Here is a 22631-nt window from a genome sequence, read left to right as displayed (position 1 = left end):
TGCTGACCTAGCCTTGTGCGATTTAGCTCCTGCTGCCTTCTCCAGCCTCATTGTGCACCATGCTCCCCATTCTACTTGCTGCAACCTCCCTGGCTGCTTTTCAGTCTCTGGGATACAATGACCTCAATAAGAACCTGCTGTTCCCTGCATCCAGGACATTCTTTTTTCTGTCTCTTTACCCTCTGAGCTCCTACCCACTCTTCAGATCCTAGAGCTTGTCCCTTACTGGGGGAAGACTTTCCTTTTCTTCCTGGCAGGAGCTCCACTAGGCCATAGAATTAATTTTGTTCAATTTAAGGAATGGCACCCCTTTCTTAAGACAGTTTGGATGCCACATTCCAGAAAACTATCATAATAAATATTCAAATTTATAATGTCTATGATGTGACTGGCTCCCCCTAGAGTTGTGCAGTGTACAGCCTGCCCAACCACATGGGAGAGTCCTGTCTTGGTCAATTTCCATCTCATTGCATCTCTTTGCATTAAGAACTTCCCTCTTGGGGGCACTACTCTCAGTTGCAACCTTAAATTGCAGTATTGATTATTGTCTCTTTACCCTCTCGGGGTGTAAATAGAAACTCTGTCTGGCTTTATCTATGTTTGGATCCCCAGGACCTAGAGTAGTGCTTGGTTCATACAAATCATTTAGTCAATGCTTGAAAAGCTTTTGCTTCTACACTGCTCTCAAAGTCTCCCTCAAAGAGCTCTTTCTCTGTGTATCTTTCCTGACCTCCCTGTGCTCCCTGGCACCCAGGATGTTCCAATTGTAACACACATCACAAAGTATGGCCATTGCCTGTTTTCTTTCCCCTATTTTATTTTAATCCACCCATCCCCTAACACACCAGTAGACTCTAAGCTCCTTTAGAGGAGGGGGCATGCCAATTGTTCATCTTTTGTCTTCCTCTGACTAGCCTGCTACCTGGCAGTTGCTGAACTGGGTGCTGAATGCCTGGGAGGCGAGAATGCTGCCAGTCTACCCTGAGACTGAGAGGTGCGGAGGGTGATGGCTCTGCTTAGAGGCACCTCTTAGGGTGCCCTTCACTATAAGGACAGCTCCCGGCTCACCCCACAGGGCAGAGGCCCCTGTTGTGCCAGCGATTACTATAATACAAGCCACTTCTCATTCCAACCTCATTGCTTGATATGAGAATGAATTTAGGGTATTGTCTTTCAAAGGATGTATTTATTCAGTCCCTGCCAGTTTCCTACTCAGTTCCTGCCAATTTCCTACAATACATGGCACCTAACAAGCTTCAAGACCCAGAAGCCAGAGGCAAACAGGTGCCCCAGAATGGGTGGAACTTGCAATCCTGGGTAGCCTGTGAACCCACTTTCCCAGCCTTCACAGTCAGATCCCTGCAGAATAATAAGACCCACAAATCTTTTGTCCGGAAAATTATCTTCCTGTAACACTGGAAGCTGTTACCATGGAAATAAAATAGCCTATTAGCCCAAATCTACCAAAACACGGGAGAGGCCCGGCTGCATTTCCGAGGCCCTTCATTAATAAGGAGAAAAGCAGATTAACCTTTAAGAGAATTGACAAGAATGGCCATGACTTGCCAGATTATGATTTTCATGTTGAGTTTATCTGGGCTAATATCTCAGCTTGGAGCAGCCATGCTGAGTGGAAAAGAAAGAAAGACAAGACTCAGTTTGGAAATTCAAATGCCTGCCAGGTTTGGCTGGGCTTAGGTGTGTTTTTGTATTTTGGTCTTGGCCATCCTGGACTCCTTCCCTCCTATGGATTCCTGGGGACGCCTCCTAACTAGACTAGTCCACTGAAGGGAGAGCAATTTTCCTGTCTCCTATTGAGCAGCTGCTGAGAGAGGCAGGGAACTGCAGAGGGCTCCTACAGCACAGCCAAGATGCCAAACAGAAGCCGGAGACAGATGGAGCTGAACTCAGCCTGTCCTGGTCTGCCTCCTCCTCCAGAAGGGTCCTCAGTGCCAAATCCCAGACATGCAGGCTGCTGGGAGAGGCAGCAAGGACTTGCCTCTTCCTGTGGCTGGGCACAGAGGTTGCTAGCCCCAAGCAGGGATGCTCCATGATCTCAGCAGTGCCCAGCAGCCCCAGGTGCGCAGCAACCCAGTACCAGGTGGCTAGCAGAGACCTGGTCCTGCACAGTTCACTGCTCCCACACCTGGCCAGCAAGAGCTGTCAGCATCTTAACTACTGGCAGGTGGGATGTGCCAGTGTCTTGACAAGTATCAAGGAGACTCCATCCCGGGGAAACTGACAATGGCCATCCGAAGCTTGGGCTGTGCTTAACCACAGGGCACAGATTGCTGGGATTTTTTTCTTCCTTCTCTTTTGATACCTTTTCTTTTTGAAGAAAGGTGGGAGAGTGGCTCTGTGAGCATCAGTCATCATTATTAAAGGCTCTGCTGCCTCGGGGACAGTGTTATGTCTTCCTCAGGTGTCTATCATTGCCTCTGGTTACTGACACTGGGAAACAGAAGGCACCTGTTCATGTGAGCAGTGGCCTTGTGGTCTGAGACATGAGATGAGGAAAAAAAAAAAAAGAAGTCACCTATTCATCCTCCCATTCATGTTTAACAGGGTTGTGGTAGGGGCTGAGTGGGACTCTGTTTTCCTTGAATAAGCCCCAGTGGTCAGCCTGGGCTAACTGCCATCATGAATGAGTCCTGGATCTCAGCAGCTTCATGCAAGAGCGGGGTTACTTCTCGCTCCTGTCTTAGTCCAATCAGGGGGTGGGGCAGCTTTCAGAGGTCTAGATTCTTCCCATCTGTGACTCACTGTTCCCAGGGCTTTGGAATGCCTCATTGGATCCTAGCATCTTGCTGAGAGTTGGGACAGGAGAATGTGGACAACCTAGAGGGGAGGTTCCAGGGGGCAGGCCACCTGCTCTTCTCCCATTGGCTGGGCACATGTCTCTCTCCCAGGGGTAGGGGGATGAGAAATGTGGTTGAGCCAACGCAGAAGAGGAGAGTTCAGCAAGAGTCTCTTAATACAAATGGCAGATGCAGAGCTGAGAATAGCAGATATCCACTACCCTGAAGTCACAGTAGAGATTCTGAGTATCAGAGGCTATTGTGCCACGTAGCATTGCCCAAGGTATGCGAGCAATTCAGATCCTTCAATGTGCTTCACATAAATGAATTTCCTTGAGCAGATATGTTTGGAAAACAATGAAAAAGACATGTTTCCTCCTGGGCATTCACATTGTGTGGTAGCATATGAAGGCTCTGACAAGTCCTGCATTAAAGAAAATCTATCATTATTTAAAACATTTCCCACAAGTACTTGACCAGGGATGTGTCATTATTTTTCTGCTTGAAAATCTAGTAACATTTCTTAGAATCAATGTTCTAAGGGACATAGTTTAAAAAACAGACCTGGTACAATCCTACCTTTTAGAAAATATGTGTATTTTTGGCATACAAGTGCATGAGGCTCAGAATGAGGATTTGACTTACCCGAGATCAAACAGCTTGCCTCAGGAGGAAGTTGCAGGCCTGCATTAGGTCCCAAGCAGACTGCTCATTTCCCCAAACCTCTCAAATTAGGTCATGACCCCCAGGAACATGAAACTGGCCAGTATATAAGCTACAGATAAGGTACAGCATGAATACAGCACATCTTCTGAGGCGGGGGTGGGGGCTGCTATTTATTCATTCATTTGGCAAATAAATGAATAAACTGTGCCTCAGTTTTCTTACCTGTAAAATAGGGATCATGGAAAGATCATGCATTTAAAAGCACTTAGCCCAGACTTGGGGACTGTGTCTACAAATAGACAAGCCTGGCCTCTCTCTTCATAGAAACTGCAGACCATAAAGGAGACAGATAGTTAACTAAAATAATCATGAATTGTGCAAGCACTAAGCTGAAATTGCTCAAGAGACTGATAGTGACAAGTCAGTAGTGGCTGCTGTGGATGGGATGGTCCCAGGGAAGGTTCTCTGAGGATGTGATGTTTTTGCCAACACCTGAATAATAAGGGGGACTTACTATAGCAAAGCAAAAGAGCCCAGTACAGGCATTGCACATAATAGATGCTCAGTAACTATTAGTTAAGTGAATGAATGAACAAATGAATGAGTTGTGGATTGGGGTATAATGTGATATTTTGAAGTTTTCAGATAAAACACCTTGAAGTAATATCATCTTTATAACCTCAAAACAATGAAGGTGTATGTTTTCTCTTCCCACTGCTCTCTGCTGATAGGGTTAATTCAGTAGGAAAGTTCAAGATATCTTAGAGTAGGTGATCTCAACCTTGGCATGATTGGCATTTGGCCGGATAGTATGTCTGAGGGATTGTAGGATGTGGAGCAGCATCCTGGCCTCTACCCGTTAGGTGCCAGTAGCCTTCTCCTTGCCCCCTAGTTATGACAACTAAAAACATCACGAGTGGGGTACAAAATTACCTGTAGGTGAGAACCACTGTCCCAGTGTAATTGGACCTATTCATCTTAAACATGGGAAATGTGGACCATAAAATCACCAAACCTCCTCTCTTTCCTCCTCCTCCTGTCTGTGGCCTCCCAGAATTTGTGGCCCAATACCACAGGAATGGCCCAAGTCCACATGTCATCATTCAGCACAGCAGCAGCTTTCCTGGCAGAGCGGTCCCAATGAGCCATATGTGTGCTTCTCTCTCCTCTTTCCCATGCCCCAGAAAAGTCCAAGTTAATTTCCAGCCATCCCATTATGACTTCTCCAGAAAGAAAGGAAGTTTCCTGGGTTTGCATTCCAGCAGCATTGCAACCTGAGCTCTTTGTATTTTTTGACATCCTGTTTCTGATTTCCGTGCTGGGCTTAAAGTAGGGAATAAACACTTTTTTGAAAGCTCTGTGCATTCCAGAGAAAATCACCCAGCAGGCTCTGAAGAAGAGAGAGGATGCAGGGACACGCTGGTGGAACGTTCTGTGCTTGCCACTGGGTGTAGAAAGAGAAAGAGCCCCAGGGTGAGCTACACGCAGGGAGTTGGGGGAAGAGAATGTGGACAACATAGAGGGGAGGGTCCAGGGGGCAGGCCACCTGCTCTCTTCCCAATGGCTAGGCACGTGCAGAGACATGTGCCTAGCCAATGGGAAGAGAACATTATTATATATAATAGTAATATATAATTACATATAATAATATAATGTATATTATAATTATTATATAATATGGCTTACATTATATATAATAATTATATATAACAATATAACTTATTTTATATTTAAATATAAATATAATATATATTTTAAAATATAAATATAATATATATTTTTAAATATATAGAAAATATATATTTTTAAATATATATATGTTTTTAAAAGTAGGATTGTACTAGGTGTGTTTTTTTAAACTGTGTCTCTTAGAACATTGACTCTAAGAAATGTTAGTAGATTTTCAACCAGAAAAACGATAGCACATCCCTAGTCAAGTATAGGGGGATAAGAAATGTAGTCTAGCCTAGGTAGGAGAGAAGCCTTCAGCAAGAGCCTGTTAACATAAATGCCGGCTACAAAGGTGAGATTAGCCGATGCCCACTACCCTGAAGTCACAGTAGAGATTCTGAGTATCCGAGTGAAGGTAGTCCTCGCTATTGTGCCATCCAGCATTACCCAAGAGAGTGTGGACAACCAGAGAGGACGCGGTTGCCAAAGCTGGAGAGAACATGTTCACAAGATACGGCTCTTCACTTGCTGGGGTTCTCTGGCAAGTCACTTAAACAGAGACTCAGTTTCCTCATTTGTAAAAGGTGAAAGATGCTACTGTTACTCGTGGCTGCTGTTTACGTACTGTGCTAAGCACTACGTTTTAATAATTCTTGCCCTATAGGGCTCAATGAGTTATGGTGAGGGTTATATTATATAATAATGTAGATGTAAGGGCTTTGTAAACCGTAAAGTGGTATAAAAATCCAAGGTCTATTTAGGATCATTACCTACCTCAGATAGTAATATCTACAACAACAACAAAACAAAAACAAAACACACACACACACACACAAACACAAAACACACCCAGGAAACAAATTAACAGAGTGGTTAAGAGCCCAAGGTTCAGAGGCAACTAACCTGGAAGTCCAATTCCAGATGGGCTACAGTGACTGTGTGACTTCGGGCCTATTATTCAACCTTCATGTGCTTCAGTTTTCTCACTGTGAAGTAGAGCAAAGTAGGATTTTCAAGAGAATTTAGGTCAGGCGTGGTGACTTATGCCTGTAATTCCAGGGCATTGGGAAGCCAAGGTGGGAAGATCGCTTGAGGCCAGGAGTTTGAAACCAGCCTGGGCACTTTAGTGAGACCATGTCTTTACAAAATAAAAATAATAACAAATACGTAATTAGCTGGGGGTGGTGGGACATGCCTGTAGTCCTAGCTACTCCAGAGCCTGAGGTGGGAGGATCTCTTGAGCCCAGGAGTTTGAGGCTACAGTGAGACATGATTGTGCCACTGCGTTCCAGCCTGGGCAACAGAGAGAGACCATATCTCTTAAATGAATGAATGAACAAACAAACAAATACATAGAATTTAACGTGATCATGCATTTAACGCACTCAGCACAGAGTCTGCCACTTAGTGAGCCTCCACCGATATTTGTGCTTGAAGGTTTGTGTACCAAGGGCCTTCCCCAGCTGGATCTTTCACTAGAAAAGCAGAAAAAGAAGGTTGAGAGTGAATTGAGTTGGAGAAATGGGGGTGCTGAACCTGTGGAATGAAGGAAAAAAAGCCCCTACTCATGGCGTTGATTCTGGCTCAGAAGGAAAGGAATAGTAAGACAGGGTCCTTGCGTCTGCTGTGCCAAGTGCGATTGAGTGGAAGAATCCTGCCAGCAACTCTTCTCAAAGCCCACGTCTGTCTCTGCTGCCAGGATGTGCTAATCGCCTGCCTTTCTCCATTTCTCCATGTCTGCCCAGTCTGGAAGAGGCTTAGCCTTGTCCTTGGAGTTCTTCTTGTGTTCTAGGTCAGTCTCCGCCACTGCACATACACACACACACCAGCAATGACCCAAAGAAGGTGGGATACCTCAACCCCAGCCAGCCCCTGCTTCCTGGAAGTGTTGACCACTCGTGTCTCTGGAAGGCGCCCTCGAGCTTATGATGACGGAAGAGCAGAGATGTGTTAGTTGTAGCAAACACCTGGCCCTCTGAATCAGGGCTCCTCCAGGTTGGTGTTTTTGGGGGGGGGTCTTTCTGAATCTTCTTTTTCCGGCGTTATTGACACAACCATTTGCCAGGTTTCTGATCCTCTCTGGGTTTTGTTGTTGTTGTTGTTGTTTTGTTTTTTTGAGATGGAGTCTCACTCTGTTGCCTAGGCTAGGGTGTAGTGGCACGATTTCGGCTCACTGCAACCTCTGCCTCCCAGGTTCAAGCGATTCTCCTGCCTCAGCCTCCTGAGTAGCTGGGATTACAGGCATGTGTAATCACCACATCTGGCTAATTTTTGTTATTTTTAGTAGAGATGGCATTTCACCATGTTGGCCAGGCTGGTCTTGAACTCCTGACTTCGAGTGATCCACCCTCCTCGGACTCCCAAAGTGCTGGGATTACAGGCGTGAGCCACCGTGCCCAGCCTGATCCTTGCTGTTAATCTGAATTTCCCTGGCAGCCCTCTCTGGCTTGGAACCCCTCTGACTGCTCCTAGGTTGCAGTCTCCCCACAATCAGACCCTGAGGTGAAGATTTGAGTGCAAGTGGTTTATTTGGGAAGAAGGACAAATGAGGGAGTGCGGATGTTGAGATGGGGAGGGGAAACAGGCCAGGAGGGGCACTGTCAGGCAAGTTCTTGTGGTCAGTTGAGCTCATTCTGGAGAGCTCTGGGACACAGTGTGGAAGGTGCCTTCAAGTTATCCTACCTGGGGGCATGGACTGGGTGTTGGGCCACCCATCCGTATTGTTTGGGGGCTCAGAGGCCAAGGAAAATGCCCAGAAGCAGAGAGACCCAGCAATGTGCAGTACCTGCTTTCGTGGGTGGAGCTGAGAGCTGAGGGCTTATGGCAGGGCCCCAATACTCCCTACCCCTCTTCCCAACAACATTTCTCAAATCTCAGGATCCTAGACACAAGCCCAGCCTCTGCTGTGTGGGGGAAGTGGGATGTCAGGGGACCGTGACTCCACCACAGCTTCCCAGAGGGGAACCAGCTTGCAACTGTTGAAATATTGATGGAACTCTAAAAAATATGTGGAATCCGCTAAGGAAATTGCAAAACATCGGTCACAGTTCTGTTTATTTGGTGCCTCTTTAACCATAGCAAATTTTTCATCAGGAGAGAAAATTAAAACTAAGTAAAACCATGAGCACTCTCTCTCGGGAGAGGCCCAGAACTCATTTCTCTGCCTGTTCCCAGCCAGCCCCTCAATGCTAATATTGAAATTAAAAAAAAAAAATAAAATATGCTTGTTTCTTTCAGTCTCAAAGATCTTCCTCCCTCTCTTGTTACACTGGCAGGCTGGGCTGGGAAAGGTGCTGGACGTTGCTTCATCCTGTTCTCCCCGGATGATCTCTGCCAGCTGGTATGAACTGATGCCCTCTGACTGGCTGGGGGTGCAACTGGTTTCTCTCCCACCTTGTTGCCTGCATTACCCTGGACAGATGTGCAAGTCCTAGGTGCCCTGGTTTCCTCATCTTTAAGGTGCTGGTAATAATAGGGTTATGATGAGGATTAAATGAGATGATGTAAGCCCACACTAAGCACGTGCATGCACGGAGTGAGTTCCCAATAAATATTAGCTCTCATTAATATCCAGAGCCCCATCTTGAGGGTGGAGGGGTGGGCTATAACCCCCAACTCCTTTTTTAAAAAATAGTTTTAGTTCTGTGGGTCCCACTCAATATTTGTCATTGACTCTCCCAATAGGTCCATTAAACATTTATGCAGATAAAACCCTGATGGCCTGCCTGTGATCTCTGGACCTGCTGGAGTTGCAGGAGAGAACTCTACAGAAGCCTGGCAACATTTTCCCAGGTATCAAGAGAAGGGAGGTAATTCTCAGTCAAGTGCAACTACACCTCAGGGTCAGGTTTTATCCCCATGCTAATCCCAGCATTTGGGAGTCAGTGTTAAGAGGAGCATGGAGAAGGGAGAGATTAATTCCAGCCAAGGGGGTCACTACTTAAACCACATCTGCATTATTCTATTTCTCCTGGGATGTCACACTTTGCTGGGTATTGGCAAATAGATATATTTTTAAAATATACAGATCAATTTCTGGGCCATATAGGATGCTATGTGTAGGTGAAGTGTGTGCTGAGAAGAAGGCTGGTAAAAGGTGATGAAACCACTTAAATTCCTAAAGCATCTAATGCAAGGGGCTCAGGAAATACTAATGAAATTGAATTAATGAGAATATTAGACCATAAGGCTGTGCATATTGGATCAGGCCATTTGGTTGTTCATAATTATATTTTAGCAGCAGGTAACATCTCAAGCTCTCAGGAATTTTAAGCCCCAAATGGAGGTGGAAATGCCCTCCTTTTAGAAAGCTACCGTGAGTGAGAGGAGGATGCCTGAAATCTCAAACCACAGGACTCACAAAAATTGACATTCGGGAAATCACCAAAGCTCTTCCTGCCCTCCCAGTGCCAGTCCACATCTGGTGTCCTGGATCAGGGACTTCAGGTTGCCCTGTTGATAGCAGCTGTCTCCTGGGAGTGGGAATTTAGCAGCCTCCTGTTCATTCGTAATTTTATTTGCTTTGGCCAAGACATCAGAACAGAGGTGTTAGATGTGGTCCCTGTTTAAATGTACCTCACATGGGAGACTGATTAGGAAATCGGAGCAATTCGTGGTTATGAATATTCAGGGTGGAGGAAAAAACAAACAGGGTTTGTGGGGCATGTAACTGAAGACAAATAAATACTCAACCAGAGTATCAGGAATGGAGCCCAGGGATCATGACTGCCTTAGCCATAAGCTATCTGGAAGATCAGGGTTGGAGGACTTGTCTACCATGTAAAATGCTGTATTCCCAGCGCCTAGCACAATGCTGTCACCCAGTGGGTGCTGTGTAAAGATTTATCAAATAAACAGAAGAATTGGCCCACAGGTTAGAAACCCCTGCCCCGCAGATGTGTTTGTTTATCACAAATGAGGTTTTTAGAAAGTTTTCAAGTGCTGTGGTATGCAGAATTCTAAACCTGGACCCCCCCCCCCCGCCCCCAACAAATTCCCATCCCCTGGCTATTTAATGAGACATGAGTCTACACACTGTTGGGAAGGGTCTTTGCCGATGGAATTAGTGGCAAGTCAGTCAACCTTAAATTACAAAAATTATTCAGGTGGGCCTGACCCAATTAGGTGAAACCTTTAAAAGTAGAGTTTTTCTGTCCGGTAGCGGAAGGAAAGTCAGAGAGATTCAAAGCACAAGAAAGCCTTTGCTGCTTTTGAAGACTGGATCGTGTGGGAGGATCTTTTCTGGCTAGCAGTAGATAGAGCATGGTGGTTAGGAATGTGGAATTGGAGCCACACTGCCTAGATTCACACCCCAGCTCTGTCATTTTGCCAGCCGAAAGACCTCGGGTAAGTTATTTCATCTCCCTGTGCCTTGGTTTCCTCGTCTGTGAAATGGGGAAAATTACAGTACTTCATCGCCAGGTCATGGTGAGAAGCAAGTAAGGTAAAACATGTAAAGTACTTAGAACAGTGTCTAGCACACAGTACACGCTTTATAAAACTTGTTATTATTATTTTAAGACATTGCTTTCTTAGAATGTCCCCCAACACCTAGGATCTGGGAAGGCTGTGTCCATAAACCCACAGGGCAACAATCAGCCAAAGCTGCCCGACACCACCATTCCTGGTTTCCTCATATCCACCACTCCTGGCTCATTGTGTTTCCGGCCTAGCCCTCGTAGGCATTTGGGCTTGCAATCCTTGACACTAGATTGTTGCCTAGGCAGGCAAGCCAAGACATCATTCATTAGCTGAGTGGGTATAGTCTTCTCCTAAGCCCTCCTCCGTTTTTCTTTGGAAGGATTTAGAGGGCTGGCTAGAGTTTGGCTTGAAAGGATTTGAGCAAAGACACTAGCGGGCCTTTGAACTGAAGATCCCAATGGACGAAGGAAAAGTGGCCCAGGAGGGCTCTTGAGCATCTAATCCATTTGGGGCTGTCATTGCCTCTCTGCTTTGTAAAATAAAGGATAACAAGAACCCTATGAAAGATGCCATCATCCCTCTGGTGGCTCCAAAGCCCAAGCCCACTAGACATTCTGAATTGTGAATGCTGGCTGCTCAAGGGCCCTCTCACCTCTCTCTTCTGTGGTCCTCGATGATCCCCTGGTCCTGGATCCTTGCCAAGAAGGAAGAGAAAAATGCCTCTCCAAGCCTGAAGTCATCTCCCTATCTCAGGTCCAATTAGCCCAGAGCACTGGGGACGCTGTGTGTGTGAGCAGCCAGGGCAGAGAGTGCTTTCCAGCCTGCAGGCAGGTGGACCAGGAGGAGGCCAGCATTTGTTTTCAGTCTAAAGGAGAGCCCAGGTTGGAGACCACAGGCAGCTCCCATCCTGCCTCTCAAGGGTAATCTGGGGGGATGAGAAAATGCTCCATGGCTACAATACCTCAGTTTCCCTCCCTTCTTAGACTATGACCTCCCCAGGCTGTGAAGATGAACTGCTGAAAACAAACCAACCACCATCTGGTTTTCAGCCTCAATTTGGAGCAAAAGCAGAGGAGTAGACCAGTTGGCTGCACATCTCCCCAACACCCTCCCACCCTTTTCCCTTTTTCTCTCAGACTTGTTCCTAGAACTCAAGCTTGTGTGTAGTACAAGAATGTTTTGAAATATTTGATGATGTGCTTATTCTTCCTTGCTCTCCCCTTTTAGGACTCTCTCTCTCTCTCTCTCTCTCTCTCTTCCACAAAGTCTTGCTATTCAAAGTGAGATTGTGAGGCCAGGCTTGGTGGCTCAAGCCTGTAATCCTAGCACTTTGGGAGGCTGAGGCGGATGGATCACTTGAGTCCGGAGTTCGAGACCAGCCTGGCCAAAATGGTGAAACCCCATCTCTATTAAAAATACAAAAAATTAGCTGGGCATGGTGGCACACATCTGTAATCCCAGCTACTTGGGAGGCTGAGTCAGGAGAATTCTTGAACCAGGGAAGTGGAGATTGCAGTGAGGTGAAATCATGCCACTGCACTCCAGCCTGGGTGACAGAGTAAGACTCTGTCTCAAAACAAAACAAAACAAAACAAAACAAAAACCAAAGTGGGCTTAAGAGCTTCCTGGGCCATCAGCATTGGCATCGCCTGGGAGTTGGTTAGAAATCTGGAATCTTAGACTTGCTCCACACCTCTTGAGTCAGAAACTGCAGTTGAGTATAGTCATGTGCTGAATAATGATGTTTTGGCCACAGGTCAAACATCTTATCTTCAAATCTTATGACGTCAAATCTTATGACAGTGAGCTCATAAGATTATAATGGAACTGAAAACTTCCTTCATCTAGTGATGTAGGCACCTTAACATCATAGCATTACTCATATATTTTTGGTGATGCTGGTGTAAACAAACTGATATGGTTTGGCTATGTCCCCACCTAAATGTCATCTTGAATTCCCATGTGTTGTGGGAGGGGCTCGGTGGGAGATAATTAAATCGTGGGGGCAGGTCTTTCCCATGCTGTTCTCGTGATAGTGAATAAGTCTTGTGAGATCTGATGGTTTTGAAAAACAGGAGTCTCCCTGCACAGGCTTTCCTTTTGCCTGCTGCCATCCATGTAAGGCATGATTTGCTGCCTTCCACCAGGATTGTGAGGCCTCCCCAGACATGTGCAACTGTAAGTCCAATAAACCTCTTTCTTTTGTAAATTGCCCAGTCTTAGATATGTCTTTATCAGTAGCATGAAAATGGACTAATAAACAAATCTACACTGCCAGTCGTATAAAAAGATAGTGTATATGACTATGCTCGATATAGAATACTTGATAACAGATGACTATATTACTGATTCATGAATTTACTATACTATATTTTTATTGTTATTTAGATTATACTCCTTCTACTTATTAAAAAAAATTAAATGTAAAACAGCCTCAGGCAGGCCATTCAGGAGGTATTCCAGAAGAAGGCATTGTCATCATTGGAGATGACAGTTCCATGTGTATTATTGCCCCTGAAGACCTTCCAGTGGGATAAGATGTGGAAATAGAAGACAGTGATATTGATAATCCTGACCCCGTGTAGACCTAGGCTAATGTGTGTTTGTGCCTTAGTTTTTGTTTCTGTTTTTGTTTTTATTTTTATTTTTTGAGAAGGAGTCTCACTCTGTTGCCAGGCTGTAGTATAGCGGTGTGATCTTGGCTCACTGCAACCTCCACCTCCCGGGTTCAGGCAATTCTTCTGCCTCAGCCTCCTGAGTAGCAGGACTACAGGCGCATGCCACCATGCCCAGCTAATTTTTGTATTTTTAGTAGAGATGGGGTTTCACCATGTTAGCCAGGATGATCTTGATCTCTTGACCTCGTGATCTGCCTACCTCGGCCTCCCAAAGTGCTGGGATTACAGGTGTGAGCCACTGCGCCTGGCCCTGTTTTTTTTTTTTGTTTTGTTTTTTGGGTTTTTTTCTTGAGATGAAGTCTTGCTCTGTTGCCCAGGCTGGAGTGCAGTGCACAATCTCAGCTCACTGTAGCCTCCGCTTCCAAGGTTCAAGTGGTTCTCGTGCCTCAGCCTCCCAAGTAGCTGGGTTTACAGCTGCACACTACCACATTTGGCTAATTTTTGTATTTTTAGTAGAGACAGGGTTTCGCTGTTTTGGCCAGGCTAGTCTTGAACTCCTGACCTCAGGTAATCCGCCCGCCTTGGCCTCCCAAAGTGCTGAGATTATAGGCGTGAGCCTCCGTGCCTGGCCTGTGCCTTAGTTTTTAAAAAATCATTTTAAAAATTAAAAAAAATAGAAAAAAGCTTTATAGAATAAGAATATATGAAGAAAGATTAAAAGAAAAAATTTTTTTTTATTCTTAGTGGACATGGGATTTCACCATGTTGGTCAGGCTGGTCTTGAACTCCTGACCTCAAATGATCTGCCTGCCTCTGCCTCCTAAAGTGCGGGGATTACAGGTGTGAGCCACCATGCCTTGCCAAGAAAGAAAATATTTTTGTATAGCTGTACAATGTGTTTGTGTTGTAAGCTAAGTGTTATTATGTAAGAGTCAAAAAGTTTATAAAATAGTAATAAAAAAGATATAGTAAACCAAGGGAAAGAAAAATATTCTTTTGTAGATTTAGTGTCGCCTAAGCCTCCAATGTGTACAAGGTCTACAGTAGTGTACAATAATGTCCTAGGTCTTCACATTCACTCACTGACTCACTCAGAGCAACTTCCAGTCCTGCAAACTCCATTCATGGTAAGGGTCCTATACGGGTGTACCATTTTAAAATCTTTTAAATTGTGTTTTTACTGTTCCTCTTCTATGTTTAGATATGTTTAGATGCACAAATACTTACCAATGTGTTACAATATCCTGCAATATTCAGTACAGTCACATGCCATAGAGGTTTGTAGCCCAGGAGCAATAGGCCATACCATACAGCCTAGGTATGTAGTAGGCTCTGCCATCTAGGTTTATCTAAGAGTTTGGACTCTGCTCTGTGATATTTGCACAATGACAAAATTACCTGATGACACATTTCTCAGAGTTCATTCCCTCACTGAGCCATGTTTAATTGTATTATCCCTAGGGGATTGATGTGAGCATTAAAATTTGAGAAGCAATCCCTAGGCTGGGGCTCTTCCTCCCTGGCCCAGATGGACAGAGTCACCCACTGCTTTGGGGGAAAGAAGAAAACAAAGCAGGAAGAGGGATGCAAATTCCTGACTACGAGTTTTTAAAAATCCACTTGCTTAAATTTAAGGCAGAAATCATAGTGCATATACCTGCAGAACACATTTTTTCTCTGCTGTCAGATAAATGAAGACTCCACCCCTGAGGGACAGAGGAAGAAGAGGGACCATGGAGACAGGAGCTAAGTGAGATCAAGAGGCTCCAGGTCTTGGGAGTGATGCCATCCATCCCAGTGCCAGGGAGCCACATGGCTGCCCAGTTTGTGCCCAGTTGTCCTCCTCATGGCCATCTGCTAGGGCACACTCATGGTCATGTTGCCAGCGAATCAGACAGAAGGACTGAGGCTCTTCTGCAGCCAGAGAATTTGCTTTAGCCACTGTCTGACTATGCAGACCCATGTGGGCCACAGCTCCCCCCGGAATAGAGTATGGGGCCCTAGATACCTTCAGAGGTAATGTGACCAAGAGGAAAAGCTCCATTAGGAACAAGACCTCACCATGTCAAAGACATCCAGCAACGCACTCTACACTTTTGATTTGGTTTCCCCCTTGCATGTCCCATTATGTGAAGAGAAGGCTCTGGAACTTCCAACTTCATCCTTCATGGGAAAAAATGAAAATAATGAAGGTGACTTAACAGCACAATGGCTTGTCAGAGCTGGGAATGACCTTATAGTCATCCAAACCATAAAAAAAGATCTCTCCCTTCCATCTGTCCATCCTTTCTTCTATCTCTTCCTTCCATCTTTCCATCCATCCTTCCATCCATCCATCCATCCATCCATCCATCCATCCATCCATCCATCCATCCAGACTTTCATTAACTGGACAAGCATTTATTGAGTATCTCCTACTAGTCAGGAATCAGGCTAGGCACTGGGGGATCTATTGCTTGGCAAAAGCAGATATAGATCCTGCCCTGGAACCCCTGGCCCATTATTGCTTTGTCTCATTCAGCCACTGACCATCTACTGGAAGAATGGAAACAGAGGATCTCTGAGCTCAGAAAAGTATGACGGATTAGTTTTCCAAGAGATAAATTGGGAGAAGCATGCCTCCCTTTAAAAAGTCACTTTGCTAGCAATAGCTAACAGTTTTTAAGGTCTTGCTTTATGCTATATGAAGAGAATGCATTAAAGCCTCACACTAAGCCCTATTACATAATCTTTTAATCCTCACAAGAACTTTTAAGAGTTGGTTGTATTATTAGTCCCAATTTACAGATGCAGACACTGAGTCTTAGAAGGTTAAAAGACTTGCCCAACATGATTGAAACTAGTAAGTGGTAAAGCTGGGGTCTGAATCCCATGCTCTACTTGGGATAGGAAACATGGTGTTGAAATACTGCAAGGCAGCCATAAGCCTGCTTCATAGACACACAAGCAGTGAAGTGGCACAGAACCTGGCTCAGAGGCCCACATTTGGGGTTTAATGCTCCAGAGTTGTCACCTTGAAACTCCTAATAATTATACCTTTGATTTTGGGTTTTGTAAGCCGATTTTGATGGGACTGTGGAGCTGTCCTGCTGCTGCTTTTCTACCTCGTCATCTCCCCAGGATGAGTTCTCTGTCACCTGCTCCTGTGCCCCATAACACCCTGATACTGCTTGGCCTCTCTCTCTTTCTCTCTCTCTCTCTCTCTGCCACTCCCCAGTGACTACAGCAACCCCCACCAACAGGTGTCCCTAAGCATTGTCCAATGATTGATGCTGCCTTCCAGCCCCAACAGAGGCCTAGGCACTGGCATGGGAAGAGTGAACTTCGGTGCATGCACTTAGTGGCATCCAGGAGCAAGATACGGCTGCACCTCGGCATGCCTGGTAGACAGCTTGGCAGGAGTGAGCCTCTGCCCATCTGATCCATACCAGTGTGCCCAGCATGGAGGTTGCAATCCTTGAGGGTTGCCTATCCACTGCGGGTTGGGGTAGCTGGCCAGTAGGAAGGGGAGAATGGCTTCTCTGCCCTTGGCTGGGGTGCAGGCGTCAGTCTGGTGGCTGCTAGGAGCAGGAGCCTAGCAGGTGGGGCCGAGGGCTGGCATGTGCTGAGTCACAGGATTCCCAGTACCTGTGACAGTCACACTGTCTGCGTGAGTATTCCTTTGCCTGAGGAGATGGCACATTAAATAACAAATAAAAACACAGAAGTCGGGGAGAGAAAAGGAACAAGAGACAAAGAGACAGACAGTAGAAGAGTAGAAGAGTGGAGAAAGTTTTCTTTTTCAGTTCCTTTGATTGCACCTTTATCTTGATTTATGAACAAGGGGTCCTGTATTTTTATTTTGCACTGGACCTTACAAATGATGTCGCTGGGCCCCAAACCGCACCACAGTTTGCTGTGCCGGCAGTGAGGGTCCTTCACCTACTAAGCTTCCAAGAGAACCTTTTCTCACTCCCCTCCCAAAAAGGAGAGACTGTTCCTTTAAAAAGAGCCCTCCCTACCCCCACCCCATCTAAATCTCAGTGCTCCAATTTGGAAGCTTCTCTCAGGCTAGGTCTACATGCATTCCATCTGTCTAGCTTCTTCAGGTTCATTCCCTTATATGTTACTTTACTTAGCTTTTAATGCTCATATTTGTTGGGTGCTTGCCATGTTAAACCCTTTACACAGAATGTCTCATTTAATTCTCACAGCAGCCCTGTGAACTACATGCTACTATTATGCCCGTGTTGCATATGGGAAAACTGAAGCTTGAGAGGCTAAAGGGTTAGCCCAGTGAAAATGAGGACCTTTCTGCAGTTCCTTTGCACATCTTTTGTCTGTTCAGCCCAGCATGCCTTGCACTTGCTACCACCTGTCTTTGCCGACAGTTTCCATTTCATAAAGTAGCCTTCCTTCTCATTCCCTTCTAGGGCCAGACTACCTTCATGGAACCTAAAATTCATGGATTTTCTAGCGTTATTCTTAACACATTTCAGAGGTGCCTGGGATCTGCCCTGGACAAGCTTCCTGGAGTTAGAAGGACTGGCTGCTGGTCCTGGGAAACGCTTTCTGGAAAGAGGAGATACTGGGAACACATAAAAAAAAAAAAAAAAAAAAAAAAACCATTGGGAATATATGGCTTGGGAGAGACATTTTAAATATCACCCCTCCATGCCACCAACAGGCAATGACTTAGTCCCAGCTGCCCAGTTATTTACCAAAGGAAGTCTGCCGCAGGCAGGCACACTGGAGACTTTCTTCTGCGGGCCTTTCATTGCCAGGAGGCACCCAGAGAATGTACAGATTACAAGCCCCATCACCTCAAGCCAACTTGCAGAGGGATTGCTGAATAGAGCTCTCTTTGGAGGCCAAGCCAGGATTACAGTAATTGCAGGCCGGCTGCCGGCTCTCTGGCGGCAGTGCCCGGTGGAGGCTGCCAGCTGGCCCTGCTAATTACCTGTCGCCCAGGATAGGGAGGAGAACATGAGAAAGGACTGACGAGGCCCAGACAGAAGGCACTGGAGCATGGCAGGCTGGCATCTCCAGGATCCAGGCCTCCCAGCCGGCCCCATGGCTATGTCTCTGCTGTTGCAGAGAATGACTTGGCATGTTTCTACCTTGTTCCTCCCAAACAGCTCCCTTGCGCAGGCCTGCCTGTCTCCCCTTCAGAGCAATAAACCTCTCTAGTCTGGAGTTTTCCCTGGGACACTACAGGAATTGCTGAGAGTGGGGTTTTGGGCAGAAGCTCAGAGAAGGCAAGAGAAAGAAACCCTTTCTAGACTAGTGCTGTTCAATGTAACATAAGCCACAAATGTAATTTTAATTTTTTAGTAGCTATATTAAAAAGAAAAGGTAGGCGGGGCGTGGTGGCTCACGCCTGTAATCCCAGCACTTTGGGAGGCTGAGGCAGGTGGATCACCTGAGGTCAGAAGTTCAAGAGCAGCCTGGTCCACATGGTGAAACCACATCTCTACTAAATATACAAAAAATTAGCTGGGCGTGGTGGCAGTCGCCTGTAATCCCAGCTACTCGGGAGGCTGAGGCAGGAGAATTGCTTGAACCCGGGAGGCAGAGGTTGCAGTGAGCTGAGATCGTGCCATTGCACTCCAGCCTGGGCAACAAGAGCAGAAACTTCGCCTCAAAAAAAAAAAAAAAAAAGAAAAGAAAAGGTAAAAAGAAACAGGTGACGTTAATTTCAGTAACATGGGTATATTTTATTTAGCCTAATATATCTAAAATATTATTTCAACATGTAATAATGTTTTTAAAGTATTGAGATATTTTACATTATTTTCTTGGTACCAAGTATTGAAAATCCAGTGTGTATTTTACATGTTAGAGCACATGTCCATTAGGGCTAGCCCATAGCCACACAGGGCCAGTGACTACCATGTTGGCCAGCACAGCTTCAGATGTGATGGAAAATACAACTCAAAGCTTACCTACAGGCTTTCTTTAGCCATATTTGGGTTTTGTCCCCAAACTTCCAGTCTTTCTTCTGAGCTTGACATTTGCTCTCCAAGTCTTAGATTCCTGCTCCTCCCGCTGTGGGCCAAGCACAACAGCACTGGACATTCACCTTGGAGCTTGGTCAAAATGCAGAATTTCAAGTTCCCGCCAGGACCTACTGCATCAGAGTCTTCATTTCAGCAAGATCTCCAGGTGACTTGAATAGTCAGTTTGAGAAGTGCTGCTCTAGGCTTCTCCCTCTTCCCCCATCCCTCCTGATTGCATTTGAACTGGTGCACCTGGTCATTCACTTCAATCTTGGGCTCCTTTTTGCCTGGATTCCTTTTTCCATCTTCCAAACCTTTGGCTTTTGCCAGATGTAGATGACACTTGCATTATCTGCTTCTGTCTCTGGACTGCAGAAAGGCAAAAGTGGAAATTATCAACCACAAGTGAAAATGACAACTTGTCTACCACTTATTTGATACTTTCTATGAGCCAGGCCCCATGCTCAGCACTTTGTATGCATAATCTCACAGAATTCTCACTGGGTTTTAGAACCTGGTGCATTATTACATACATTTCAGAAACAAAGCCCAGAGACTAACATCCACACACAGCTAATTTCTGGTGGAGTAAGAATGAAACCGTGAATCTGCCTGATTGGAAAGCCCATATACTTTGACTAGGTTGAAGTTAAAGTTGTTTTAATGTGGGTGGTGGCAAAGGCGGGTGTATTAGTCTGTTTTCACGCTGCTGATAAAGATATACCCGACACTGGATAATTTATAAAGAAAAAGAGGTTTCATGGACTCAAGTTCCACGTGGCTGGGGAAGAGGCCTCACAGTCATGGTGGAAGGCAAAACGCACGTCTCACATGGCAGCCGGCAGGAGGGAGCTTGCGCAGGGAAACTCCCCTTTATAAAACCATCAGATCTCGTGAAACTTATTTACTATCATGAGAACAGCATGAGAAAGACCCCCCCCCCCCATGATTCAATTACCTCCCACCAGATCCCTCCCGCACCACATGGGAATTGTGGAAGCTACAATTCAAGATGAGATTTGGGTGGGGACACCACCAAGCCATATCAGTGGGGGTACTTATTCTTGTTCAGAAAGCCTTTCATCCTGATTTGTCCATTTTCCATGGTCTTCCTCTCAATGGTAGCTACATACTTTGTTGTTTTTGAACTCCCACCTCACCAACCTGACCTTCTGAAGATAACTTCTCCTTCTAAGGGAAACTTGAACCCCATCTCACATGAATGTCCTCAGTTTCCCTCTTCTCAGTCTCAAAATCTCCATGTGTCTGCTTTGCCTTGATTTGGCTTTGTTTCCTGGCTTCCCAGGCAACCTTCTGACTTTGGGATTGCAAGCTAGCTTCAACCAGGCACTTTCCTGGGGGGGAGGAGAAATGCTGCTAAGGCTATATTAGTATTCCTGAGCCTGCCTGGCAGCTGGCGTAAATTCACTTACTGTAAGTTCACAATTCGCATTCTGATTTATATCCCAGACTCTTGGGGGCATGGTTAATGTGAGTCTTTAATGTGGCTTTTTAAAACCATATCTCTATGCTGGGTCAGCTTAGAGAGTTGCATCTCTCCCAGAGAGATTTTGGATGCACATAGATAAAGACCCAGGTGAAGACTCTGCCACGGGGCTCCAGCTGAGCAGTTGGCTGGACAACTTTGCTGTCATTGCTCTTTCTCTCTGTATATGACACAGGGGCTCTCTGACAGAGCTCCTAACACATGGAGTCTTGTATTGTGTTGGCTGGATAAACTGGTATTGCCAGCTAGGTTTTAAAGCCCCTAAGGTATGGGCCACAGCCTTTGCTACATAGGAGGAATTGGAGGGATGCTTGTGAATGAATACCTAGCTGTGTTAGTTTGGGTTCCTCCAGAAATTGTCTCTAAGGCAAGGATTAGAGTGGTGACAGTTTGAGATTTGGGAAGGAAGGGGACATTAGGAGGCAGGTCAAGGTGAAGAGAAGGAAGGGATAAAAGTTAATAAAGGGTATGTTTTCAAGCTAGCTACTCCTGTGGGTGACTAGAGCTTAGTCCCACTGAAGAAACTCTAGGATTCAGTGTAGAAATGTGCCTCTGAGATATCCTGCTCCAAGGGTGAGGGGGCTAGGGTATTTATATACCAACTCCCATTAGTAATTCATTGAGGGCTGCTCTCAGGGGGTTCCGTCAGGAAGAGAAACTCCCAGGCAAAGAAACAGAGATGCTAGCAGTTGGAAGTCAGGCCAGTATGCATAAAAGTGGCAAGAATGAGGGGTACAGGAGGGTCCTGACAATGTCTGCCATGGCAGACTAGATTAATAAACCTCTTGCCATAACCAAGTCAAGGGGGAATAAGCTAGCTCTTGCCCTTTGACACCTAGCTCTTGAATTCCTTTCAGTCATTTATGGTGTTCATTTTTAACCAGGTATCACTCTTATTAAAATGTTGGAATGAGCTGAGCCACAGGCAGTTGGCCTACATGGCAACTTGTTCCAAACCCTGACCTACAAATGCCTTTGGATAGATCCCTGGAAAGGCATGGCTCCAAATCCCTCTCTCTTGGTTTCTGTTGGCTGGCTGGTAAGGCATAGCAGTGAAGTCAGGCTCCATGTGAATGTTGGGATCCTGTCCCTCTCCTGTCCCATGTGTTCCAACTTGACCAGTCAAGACTGGCTGGGCAGGCACACAATCCAACTCAAAAACACCAGCATCAAGCAGTTTCTTGGTGTCTCTGTTTTGGGGGCAGAAATGAATTCTGGGGAAAGGAAGCTATCCTGGGGGAAGGAGGGTGGAAGAAATTTCTATTATCTGTCTACACCTATCTATGTATCTATCTATGTACTCTATCTATCTATCTATCCATCTCTCTCTCTCTCTCTATCTGTATTATCACACTGCTGATAAAGACATACCTATAAAAGAAAGAGTTTTAATTGGAATTAAAGTTCCACATGATGCAGAAGCCTCACAATCATGACGGAAGGCAGGAGGAGCAAGTCACATCTTACGTGGATGGTGGCTGGCAAAAAATGAGAGAGCTTGTGCAGGGGAATGCCTCTTTTTAAAACCATCAGATCTTGTGAGACTTATTCACTATCACTATCATGATAACAGCACAGGAAAGACTTGACTCCATGATTCAATTCCCTCCCACCAGGTCCCTCCCACAACACATGGGAATTCAAGATGAGATTTGGGTGGGGACACAGCCAAACCATATCATTCTGCCCCTGACCCCTCCCAAATCTCATGTCCTCATATTTCAAAACCAATCATGCCTTCCCAACAGTCCCTCAAAGTCTTAACTCGTTTCAGCATTAACTCAAAAGTCCACAGTCCAAAGTCTCATCTGAGACAAGACAAGTCCCTTCCACCGATGAGCCTGTAAATCAAAAGCAAATTGGTTACTTTCTAGATACAATGGGGGTACAGGCACTGGGTAAATATACCCATTCCAAACGGGAGAAATTGGCCAAAACAAAGGGGCTACAGGTCCCATGCAAGTCCAGAATC

At 45.6% G+C, this 22631-nt stretch overlaps 1 long non-coding RNA gene across 3 annotated transcripts in view; it reads right to left on the bottom strand.

Moving 5' to 3' along the window:
- LOC112132698 (uncharacterized) overlaps positions 1-22631 on the bottom strand; it is a 64481-nt gene that overhangs the window by 4348 nt on the left and 37502 nt on the right. The window contains exons 3-4 of one of the 3 annotated variants that reach the window (XR_008523251.2): positions 19099-19521; positions 6039-6121 (exon numbers count right to left, since the gene is read on the bottom strand). This is a non-coding gene — a long non-coding RNA (uncharacterized LOC112132698). Of the gene's footprint in view, positions 1-6038; positions 6122-14625; positions 15338-19098; positions 19522-22631 lie in introns of those variants that run through there. The other 2 variants (XR_008523250.2, XR_002914417.3) reach the window with 2 other exon arrangements.

The sequence above is a fragment of the Pongo abelii genome, chromosome 2 (assembly GCF_028885655.2).
Source record: "Pongo abelii isolate AG06213 chromosome 2, NHGRI_mPonAbe1-v2.0_pri, whole genome shotgun sequence".
Taxonomy (NCBI): domain Eukaryota; kingdom Metazoa; phylum Chordata; class Mammalia; order Primates; family Hominidae; genus Pongo; species Pongo abelii.
This window is presented reverse-complemented; position numbering and strand designations above follow the sequence as displayed.